Source organism: Rhinopithecus bieti, unplaced genomic scaffold (assembly GCF_001698545.2).
Source record: "Rhinopithecus bieti isolate Rb0 unplaced genomic scaffold, ASM169854v2 scaffold_19858, whole genome shotgun sequence".
Lineage (NCBI taxonomy): Eukaryota > Metazoa > Chordata > Mammalia > Primates > Cercopithecidae > Rhinopithecus > Rhinopithecus bieti.
The window spans coordinates 1,701,904-1,708,371 of NW_016810077.1; the positions used below are offsets into that span (position 1 = coordinate 1,701,904).

Genomic DNA, 6,468 nt, shown 5'->3' on the forward strand with positions numbered 1-6,468 from the left:
AGTTTATATAAATATAAAACAAATATAACTTAAAAATGTTTCTACATTTTTATTTCAATTTAATATATCACCTATGATACACTAAAATAATCATTTCTTTCCCCCACCCCAAATTTAAACACAGGAAATTGTATTTTTGAGAAATTCTTATCTAAAGTATCTGTAATATTGTAGAACTTCTGTGGATATGAATGAGGCAATGTCCTAGTCACTGATGTAGAAAAATGGCTACACACCAATAATTTTGAAAAAAGACTTTCATTGTTTACTGAAATCACATGCAGGAAGAAATAGCTAGTTTTAACACACCAGTGTTACATGTTCTTTTTTACATGATTTATACAGGGATGCATCTCAAGATCTCTCCAAATCCTTCATACATTTGTGATCTACAGAGTAGGGAGGGCCTTGTACTCTAAAGCAAACTTCAAAAGGCTGTTTGAAATGTAAAATTGGGCAATATTAATTTTAAAACAAACAGTTCAGCCATTTGAAGACAAGAGGTGTCAATATTTCTGTCCAGAAACCAATGGGAGTATGCCTTTAAAGATTGAGATGGGGTCCTGAAGTTTGTTCAAGAGATAAAATACTAAGGTCTTGTAAATCACAGAGGAGACACTTTATCTATATCACTTGGCTATCTTTAGAAAGTAGTTTTAACTCTTCAAGCAGTTTTAACTACTCTAACCATTGTGTAGTATTTTGTAATGGTGACAAAACTTTATATAAGATGAAATCTTCCTTCAAAATCTCTCTCAAACCTTTCCTTTCCTCCCTTTGCATTTCCATGTCTCTCCTCTAGTTTTACTCTCATCACTTTATGCCTACCTAGTGGCCACTATCTCCTTCCCAGTCTTCCCATTTTAGTTTTATCCAACCCACTCTCCATGCTGTCATCTGATTTATCTTCCCAAAGTGCTGCTTTCAACACATATATAATGAATGGCTGGCCCAGAGTAGCTGTTCAGTAACAATTTCCCCTTGCTTTAAGTAACTCCCCATTGTCCAAAGGGAAAAACTTAAACTCAAATCCTGCATGGTTTGTAAATCTCAGTAGGAGACTGTGGTAAAATAAAGATTATATTGGTCTTTTTTCCTGGTTCCTACTACAGAGCTTTTAAAACCCTCTGCATTCCCTAAGTGATAGAGGTCTCTTTGTTATGCAAATGAAGTGGCTGACCATAGCCTCCTGTGTAGTTTCAGGATGGAAGCTGGTCACCAGTAAGACCAACCATGGGATTAGAGTGCTCAAACTTTGGGCCATCCTGACCTGAGTTAAAAACTCAACTAACCAGGAGGGGAAGGGGGCTGGAGACTGAGTTCAATCATTTGACCAAGAATTTAATCAACCATATATAAAATGAAAGCCCAGTAAAAACTGTGGACACTAAGGCTCAGGGGAGCTTCCTGATCAGTGAACATAAAGCTATACCAAGAGGGTGCATGCGTTGAGTCCATGGGGTGAGGGTGTGGAAGCTGTATGGTCGCTCCCTGACCTCGTCCTTTGTATGTCTTCATTTGGCGCTTCTTGAGATGTAGTCTTTATAAAAGCCTGTAATCAAATCTGTGCTTTCTTGAGTTCTGTGAGTTGTTCTAGTGAGTGACTGAACCTGACAGGGTCATAGGAGTCACTAAATTTGAAGCCAGTTGGGCAGAAGTGTGAGCTGCCTGGGGACCTCCTGAGACTCATGACTGGCATCCTAAGTGAGGGCAGTCTCATGAAGGACACTGCCCCTTAACCTGTGCCAATTCTGGTAGTTAGTGTCAGAATTGAGTTGAGGTGGAAACAGAATAGAGACAGTATTAAATAGCTATTACTGGAATCTATAGAAATAGATCAAGTCACCGGAGCGTGATTGTATAGCATAGCTGCAATGGAAAAACTGATTTACTAATGGCCTGCCCAGGACTACAAAATGATAAAACTGCTTCCTCTAATCTGGCTTACCTAGAACATGTTAGGATAGCCTCATGCTAAGGAATCATGCCTATGAATCATCTGAAGACAGGAGGAGTCAACATATTTTGACTAGCCTAGGGCAAGGCATTTGGACTGCACTGTGAACCATGGTTTTAATTTCACAGGGTTCTGCTAGTTGTTTATTTAGGCAGAAGACAACATGAGTGTCCTTCGTCACTTAGTTTCTCTGAAAATATTCTACCTAGGCAAAAAAAAAAAAAAAAAAATCAAGCCTAGATGATAAGTTATAAGTAAGTGGATATGTTATATGTGAAGATTTGAATTTCTCTGCTCTGTCTATATCCTAGATAGTAATTCTGAGAAAAATCAAGTTGCTGGTACTGGTGATAGTGGTGTATGGGAGAGGAAGGGCCCTGCCTATTTATTGCTCAGTAAGCTATCTGTTTCCAATTTTGACAGTAAAACATAGCAACAGAGGGAAAGAAAAGAGAAGTCACAAGGCATTGAGTATCCACTGCCTAGCAGGCTCGGAACAAATGCTTTTACTTATGTTAGCTTATTTAACAGAAGCTTATGAAGACATATATAACATAAGTTATGAAGACATAACCTCCCTGAGGAGTAGGTATTCTTATCCTCACTTTGTAGGCACTCATAGTGGCTCAGAATTCCCTGAGATCTCATAGTAAGTTAAAGAACAAGCATTAACATTCAGGGTTGTCTGAATCCAAATTTAAACTCTACGTTCTCCTTTACTGCCTAGTTTCCATCTTTGAGCCTCATTATGGCAAGCTCAAGTCACACTCTGGTTTAATAAAGCCAAGAAAGGTTGTCTTTTCCCCCTAGATTTGCAAGAGGTGGAATGAGATTTATCGACACTCAAGTTAGACTAGAGTCAGCTCCTGAACCAATTTTCCCCAGACAAATCAGAGATTTTCACTGTCAAGACAATAATGAAATCTCTTTGCAACCTCCTCCCTCAATGTTATCTCTTTCAGGCAAATTGGTGCTAATTCTGGGGCAAGCAGGAACAAGTAATCATCAGAGCCTCCTAGAGATATCCTTGGCACAGTTGCCTGGGGCACACTTGGCTGTGTTTTACAGAATGCTGTTCCCACGCACCTGAATTAACTCTGTCTAGTTGTAGATGTCCGGAAGTGACCCTTCTAGCAAGAATCCCTGATGGTACATCCCCACTGTCTTCCAGAAGATCTGCTAGAGGGCTCAAAATATGCTGAACTCACACTGGGTTGATGAGGCTGGGCCCTTGCATTACTGTCTATTTGTCATTAGTAAATCTTCCTGGCACCATTGGCTGGGACCTAACATGAAGAACCTGGCATATAGTGCCCAGCCCCCTGGTTGTGGAGGCACAAGGGAGTAGGACAGGGCCCAATGATCTCTACAGTCTCACTTGGCCACCAACAGGGCAGGCAGCTCAGGACGGTGTCTCACCTGGGCCAAAATTTTGAACAGTCTGTGGACTGGTACCTGGGTTGCAAGCAGAGTGCATGTTCTCACCAGTGAACACCTTCAGCTGAACACACTCTTCCTCTCATTTCCTGAGGGCTCCCAGCAGTTGATTTCCCATGGAAACAAGCAGAAATCTGTTTTAATCATCTGGCATTTTTAGTTTCCTAATTTGTATGGGAACCTGGAGATAGAGACATATGGTACATTCATTATCTGAGAAAGCGACAGCTGAAAGAAAAATAGTGAAAGCCAGTCTTAAAACTGGAAAGTTTCAGCAGATGCCCTCAAATTACTTTCCTTCATCTCAGGGACTGTCAACAATGCTGCCAAAAGTGTTGTTCTGTTTTAGCTCAGTATTTCCAGCAGGATTTACACTTGAACCTTGGTGTGTGCTTCCCCCATGGCCCTTTACAGCCTGTCAGCTCTTGTAGTTGGATATCAGAGCCCCCTATTATCTCCTGAGAACCAGATAGAGAGTTGGAATGAGCACAGGCTCAGGAGTCAGTCAGACCTGAGTTCTAATCCTCAGGAGTCAGTCTGACCTTACTAGTCCATTGGTGTTGGGCTAAAACTGAACTTCCCTATGTCATTTCTCTCTCTCTCTCTTTTTTTGAGACAGGGTCTCACTCTGTTGCCCAGGCTGGAGTGCAGTGTTGTGATCTAAGCTCACTGCAACCTCCGCCTCTCAGGTTCAAATGATTATCCTGCCTCAGCCTCCTGAGTAGCTGGGATTACAGGTGCATGCCATCATGCCTGGCTAATATTTGTATTTCTAGTAGAAACGGGGTTTTCCTGTGTTGGCCAGGCTTGTCTTGAATTCCTAATCTCAAGTGATCTGGCTGCTTTGGTCTCCCAAAGTGCTGGGATTATAGGCATAAGCCACCAGGCCCCGCACATTTTTCTCATCTGAAAATTTCATTCGTTCATTTAACAAATATTTATTGAGCATATATTTTGGGTCAGGTACTATTTTAGGAACTAGAAATATAGCAATAAATAAATAAACTCCTCATCTTTGTGGGGTTTATATTCTATTTCAGAGGACACAAATAATAAAAAATGAGTAGAAGACATGTCAGCTGGTGATAAGTGCTACAAAGGATAATAATACAGAGAAAGGGAGTATTTGGACAAGGCAATGACAAATTTTTAAAAGGCTGATCAGGGAAGTGTCCTCCCTGCGAAGAGGCAGTTGAAGAAAGACCTGAAGGAGGTGTGAGGGTGGGCCTGTGGCTACTGGAGAAAGAACATTTTGGGGTTGGGAGACTCCCTGGTGTGTTTGAGGAACAGCAAGGAGTCCAGTATGGCTGGAGTCAATGAGTGCAGAGCTTTGGGCAACACCAAAGATAATTTGGCTGTAGTCACTGTCGCTGTCATACTGGAAAATTTTGAGTAGAGGCGATGCGATCTAAGTTGTGTCGGGGTTACTCTGGCTGCTGTGCTAAGAACAGACTGCAGGGGACAAAGTTAGGATGTTATAAGTCATCAAAGGGAGACTCCATAATGGTTTGCACCAGGGTAATCGATGTCAGGTGGTGAGAAGTGGCCAAATTCTGGTCAACACATTTTGAAAGTAGAGTTTTAAGAATATGTGACAGGTTGAATGTGGGTTAAGAGAGGGAGAGGAGTCAGAAATAACTGCAAAGCTTTTAGCCTGGTTACTAGGAAGAAAGGAATGTCAATTTTCTGAGATGCAAAATAGTTTAAGAGGAACATGTGGAAGGGATGGAAAATCTGGAATTCTGCTTTGAACATGATAAGTTTGAGGTGCCAGTTAGAAATCTAGACTGGGTGCAATGGCTCATACCTGTGATCCCAACACTTTGGGAGGCCAAGGCAGGTGGAATGCTTGAGCTCAGGAGTTGGAGAGCAGCCAGGCAACATGGTAAAACCCTGCCTTTTCCAAACATACAAAAAATTAACCAGGTGTGGTGGCACGTGCCTGTAGTCCCAGGGCCTGAGGTGGGAGAATCACCTGAACCTGGGAAACTGAGGCTGGAGTGAGCTGTGATCATGCCATTACAGCCTGGGTGACAGGAGTGAGGCTCTGCGTTTGTCTTTGAGAAAAATAAGAGTAATTGCTCCTGATGCTTTATGGTGAGAAGCTGAGCTGATTGAGAAGTAAATAACTCAGTTTGTGTGCTTTTTCTAGCATGGACACTATTATGTCCTTGCAGTTGATCTAATGGGATTTCAAAAGTTCACAAATTTAAAGATAAAGAAAAGTCCTGGCACTGGAATAAATAATATAGAAAGTACACATCCCCTTCCGTCTTCCCTCTTTTTTTTTTTTTTTTTTTAATGGTAGTTACAGGCTGGAGTTGGAAAGAGGGTAATGGGGAAGAGAATGCTTGTGCTCATATCAGTTCAGGAAGATTTCTGGGTCCTGAATGGAGGAGGCATTGAAGGCTAGAGATGAGTTGTATGGAAATTATAATACTAACTTGCAGGGATGCTCAGATCCTGGCTCAAAGTAGAGTTCAATGAACCGCAGTTCACTTTCTTTTTCTTAAAGACAAGAACTCTGCATTATTAATCTTTGTACTCTTAGTAGGTATGCAATAATTGTCCCTATTTCCAGACTTGAATTTAGTGACTTTGTGTCTTAATGTTTCTAAGGTACTGAAGACTTAAGGTTCAGGTCAAGGTCAAGTTTAGACTTTATTCTAGAGCACAACTGCCTGGTAGAAATAAGATGCAAGCCATAGAGGTAATTTAAACTTTTCTAGTATCTGCATTTTAAAAAGTAAAAAGAAATCAATGAAATTACTTTTAATAATATATATTATTTAACTCAATATAGCCAAAATATCCTTTTAACATGTAATCAATATAAAAATATTGATCTATTTTATTTTGTTTTAAACCAATTTTTGAAGTCTAGTGTATATTTTATCCTTACAGAGCATCTTCATTCAAACAAGCCACATTCCAAGACCTGAATAGCCACATGTGGCTAGCGGTGATCACATTGGACAGGGCAGTTCTACAGGCAATTGGGGGAATTTTTCTCTTTTGCTTTATATTTTGAGTCCAATATTTGACTGCTGACACATGGTGGGTTTTCTGTCCAT

At 40.7% G+C, this 6,468-nt stretch overlaps 1 protein-coding gene across 2 annotated transcripts in view; it reads right to left on the reverse strand.

Moving 5' to 3' along the window:
• LRRC8C (leucine rich repeat containing 8 VRAC subunit C) overlaps positions 1-3,552 on the reverse strand; it is a 116,153-nt gene extending 112,601 nt beyond the window's left edge. For both annotated transcript variants that reach the window (XM_017891262.1, XM_017891259.1), the window contains exon 1: positions 3,377-3,552. The gene's annotated coding sequence lies outside the window, so the exon portion shown is untranslated. The remainder of the gene's footprint in view (positions 1-3,376) is intronic.
• Between the last annotated feature and the right edge of the window lie 2,916 nt (positions 3,553-6,468).